The sequence below is a fragment of the Orcinus orca genome, chromosome 14 (assembly GCF_937001465.1).
Source record: "Orcinus orca chromosome 14, mOrcOrc1.1, whole genome shotgun sequence".
NCBI lineage: Eukaryota > Metazoa > Chordata > Mammalia > Artiodactyla > Delphinidae > Orcinus > Orcinus orca.
This window is the reverse complement of record NC_064572.1, coordinates 59832509-59837508: the sequence shown is the minus strand read 5'-3', so window position 1 is coordinate 59837508 and position 5000 is coordinate 59832509.

Here is a 5000-nt window from a genome sequence, read left to right as displayed (position 1 = left end):
GACAAGGACTGGGATATTTGGGGAGTGGCGAGGTGTTACTTTATACTCTTTACTATAAACATGAATTACTTTTTCTTTTGTAATTAAAAAAAACTTTAATTTTAAAGAGACATTGGATTGCAATATACAGAGTTGTCATAGCTACCACTTGAGGAGCGCCTCCGCACCCTGTGCTTTAGCATGCATCTAATCCTTGCAACAGTGCAGAGAGGTGGGTCTCATTATCATGCCATTTTACAGAAGAGGAAGTTGAGCTTCAAAGGTGCCCAATGACTGGTCCAGGAGCGCCTGTCACCAAGCAGTGAAGACAGACTAGACTCAGGCTCCGACACCAAAGTTCAGGCACTTTCTGAGCTCAGTCAGGGTGCATGTCCTTCTGTCAGCTCAAATGACACCCTCTATTCTGAGTGGACAGTGTGGTGTGATGGAAAGGACAGTGAATCAGCAGATGAGACCCAGCTTCTGGTCTTGCTGCCATCATTAGTGACCTCTGAGTCATTTACTGTCTCTGTGCTGCATGTACCCATAAAAATCTGAAAGGCAGTTTGGTGTAGAGAGATCGAAGGGCTATTGGGTTTGACAAAGCTGAGTCCTGCTAGTTACTATGTGATTTTTTTTTTTTTTTTTTTTTGCGATATGCGGGCCTCTCACTGTTGTGGCCTCTCCCGTTTTGGAGCACAGGCTCCAGACGTGCAGGCTCAGCGGCCATGGCTCACCGGCCCAGCCGCTCCGCGGCATGTGGATCCCCCCGGACCAGGGCACGAACCCGTGTCCCCTGCATCGGCAGGCGGACTCTCAACCACTGCGCCACCTGGGAAGCCCACTATGTGATTTTTAACAAGTTCCTTAACCTTTCTGAGCCTCAGTTTTCTATTCTCTGAAGCAGAGAAAATGGACTGTAAGACTCAGGGTTGTTATGAGAGTTAAACAAGGTAATATAACAGCACTTGATATATTGTAGGCACTCAGGAAATAATTTCCTCCTCCTTGGGAGGTAACCTTTGGTCCTTAGGGTAAAGAAAAAGTGTCCATAGTTTTAGCATAAGTAACAACACTTAATTTGTTAAAGAAAATATATTTAATGAATGTGAAAGGATTGGTTTGGGATTCTTTTGTGGATCAGCAGAAGCAAGGAACCATTTTTCTCATGGCCATTGTTTAACCCCCATGAGCTCCACGTGAATGAATGATCTCCGAGGGCGATGGGCTACCCTGGATGGGAACTGGGAGAGCAAGAGATATCACCTGTGTGAAGTGTGAAGTGTGGAGAGAAAAAAATTAATCCCTAGATTTGGGAAGAGGGGTGCTGTAGTGGATCCAATGGTGCCCCCCAAAAGATATGCCCATGTCTTGACTCCTGGAACCTGTGAATGTGACATAATTTGGAAAAAAGGTCTTTGCAGAGGGAATGTCAAGATGCGATCATCCTGGATTATCCAGTGAGCCCTAAGTCCAATCTCAAGTGCCCTCACAAGAGACATGGAAAAGAGACATGGGGACAGAACCTCCATGTGAAGACGGAGAATTAGATTTGGGTTATGCAGCCAACACGCAACTCCTGGAACCACCAAGGAGATGGCAAAGGGAGGATTCTCCCCCAGCCCTTCAGGGGGAGCATGGCTCTGCCAAAACCTAGGTTTCAGAGCCTGCCCGCAGCTTAATTTCGTACTTCTGGCCTCCCGAACTGTGAGAACACATTTGTGTTGTTTTAAGCTCCTCACTTTGGGGTGATTTGCCACAGGAAATAAACCCAAGTGCATGAGAAGATTTCAGTACCAGCTCTGGGAAAAGAAGTAAGATTAAAAGACACTGGAAAAGGACTCATTTGACCAAATATTTAGCGTTAGGCAATAGGATTCAGACCTCATGTAGATGACATGTTGACCTTCTGAAACAAAGTCACAGGAAGAGGGAAGTAGGTCGAGTGGAACTGCCAGGAGTTAAGGGCAGGAAACAGAAGAGGCCGCGTTTCGTGAAGTGAGAGACACACCATTTCAGATCCTGCCCCAATAATGGCAGAATGGATTTTCCAAACACCAGGAAATCAGACAGGGGCATACAGAGATGTGAACACATTTCTGTTAGAATAACAAAAAATAAAAAATGTAAGAGGAGTTGGTCAAGAGGCAGGAAGGGCTTCCTTTCAAGGAGCCAATGAGTACAGACATGTGCTTTCCTCAAAGTCAAAGGTTTGAGAGGAACAACTGGCTGGTCTGTACTGAAGGATCTCACAGAGAAATGAATCCAAGAGAAAGAGTGTGAAAACAACCTAAATGTCCAACACCAGAGGACTGGCTAAGTGACAGCACAGTCACACAATGGGACACAATGCAGTCACTAAAGATAAGACTGCAGATTAATATTCACTGAAGTGAAAAATGTCCAAGACATATTATTACGTGCAGAAAGCAAGCGATAAAACAGTAGGTCCAATATAATCCCTTTTCTCACGTGTAACATAGAGATGAAGGTAATAGTACCCCCCTTATGGGGGTGTTTTAAGAATTTAATTAATTAATATATGCAAAGTGCTTAGCAGTACCTGGAGCATGTAAATGTCATACAGCATGATGATTATTATTATCATCACTTCTTTTAAGTATTCAGGTCAAAATTCTGACCCCTGGGGTGTTTTGGAATTCAGAATTTTTCAGATTTTACAAAGGTGCCTACTTACGGAACACATTCGGTGTGTCTGAGGCAGCAGCAATTCACAGCCAAACCCATTAAAATTTCTGCAGTGAACCATGACTATTCACACTAAGTGGGATAACTAAAGACTATAAATAGCATCACATCAGTTAGGATCAGGTTGTACGGCCAAAGAAATTTGCTGCAGACTTAGAAAACAAAAGCAAAACCAAGAAACAGCTTCCTGTTTCCTGAGGTTTTTACTTTCTGGAATTATAGATGAGGGATTGTCGGTCTGTGTTCTATGTAGGCATCAGGAGAGCCTGAAAGCACTGCATTGTGACAGTGCTGTTGCTGGTTGATGGAGTTGCAGCCCGTTATTATTTTTGCCTTTTGACTTTGTTGTGTTTTAGTTTTTCTGCAATGAGTATTCATTATTATTATTTTGCCTATAGTTTCCTGAATTTTAATCTATTCAGGTAAATTTAACACAGGAGGAATAATGCATTGCTCCGTGGACCTCAAAAGGATCTTAGTCAGCACCACGTTCACAATTCTCATTTTCGCCCTTAAGAAAATATTTTTCTAGTGAATGTGGAACACTTAAGGAGATGGAGTGGATTTTTCAAATCCTTTTCTTGGGTCTTTAAGCCAGTCCCAGACAATAGTCAATATCCAGGAAGATGAAGAACCCCAGAACCTTAACTTAACTAGGGCTTACCTACTATCTCCTGCTAAGTATGTACTGGTTTTATGTTAAAAAGTAAAACAACAATAACAGCAACAACAAACTAGAAAAGAAATTGTGAGAATGTGGGGGGAGAGAGGGGGACAGAGTCGATGGAATGAAGGAAAAAGGAACAGGTGAGGCAGAGTGCTCTTTCCTGCCTGGTGAGGAAGGGAGTGCGAGGGGGTTCAGCTGGGCAAGGAAACAGGTAGGAGGACAGCAAGTGAGCAGCAGAGAAGAGTGAACTGTTTCAAGAGCCAGGAAGGAGATATAGGTAGTTGAGCAAGCTGTGGTCAGGTACAGTGGAGAGGCAGCTGCTGGAGGCTGACTTTGCAGCTGAGGAGAGGGCAGGGCCCCAAGGGGAAGTGTCCACGTCAAAAGGCCTGTGGAGGCCCTGCTGAGCCCTAGAGGCAGCAGAACTGGGGCCCTTTTCTGCTCAGCTACTTGGGCACTTGAACAATTTGAGGAGGGCTATTATACAATCAGGAGGAAATTTCAGTGAATGTATGTAGAGTTTTCTAGTGGCTGAGAATTTCTTAGAATGAAAAACTAGGAATGTGAAAAAAGATATATGTATATGATTTTAAACAATATGTATTATTTCTATATAATATATAATATTATATGATAAGATTAGATTGCTGATTGTAGAGGGACTTCTGCCAGAAGGTTGGCCAGACTTGGAAAGGGAAGTGGCCTTAAGCCAATGGAAATCACAGAAGAACAGGGATGCAAAGGACTTGCAGAAAGTCTAAACAGAAATGGAGCTTTTGATCAGGCCAGTCATGGCGCAGACTTCAAAGACATCAAAAGGTAGAAAGTGCCAGGTGAGGAGGAGATCATGTACCCACAAAGCTAATGGTCCCAAGCTACTTGACCTGAGCCTTGCTCTGAGGACCCAAGTCCAACTGCTGGTGGGGGGAGGCTGAGGAGTGCCAGTCTCAGAGGAAGAAGACTCTCCCTCCAGAGAAAGCTCCAGGAGGCAATAGCCCTCTCACAGCTCTCAGAGGACCTGCACCCCAACCCTACTGTCAGTCCACAGGCTGCCTAGGACAGCACGCTCAGATTTCTTACCCAGTTACCAAGCAACTCACATGGGAATCTGGGCCTGCTGGGATGGCTAGCCCTTTATGGCCTCGTACTACCTGGGGCAAGCCTGAGTGAGGAGTGTCGGAGCAGCAGTGGTTCTTAAACTAGGCCGTGAGAAACCCTGGGCCAAGGTGGTCTATAGTTCAAACAGAAGTCTTATGCTTTTGCAGATAGAATGAGCTCTCTTTTTAAAAATATTACTTATTTCTCATGATAAAATTAATATATATTTTTTCATTAGAAAAATTAAAAGAAGAAAAGTAATCCATAATCTTAATTCCACATATTTAGGTATATTTCCTTCCAGGCTCTTTTTCTGTGATAGACTGATCAATAATATATTTACAAGTATAATTAGATATACTTATGAATAATAACAGTTAATTGCAATATATTATATAATAACTATAATATATTATAATATATTAATAATATGTCATACATTACATAATAATGTATAATATAATATATATTATAATATATTAATAATAATAGTTCACAACATTATTAATATATTAATAATAATAAACAACATTTAGCTATCATTATTGTT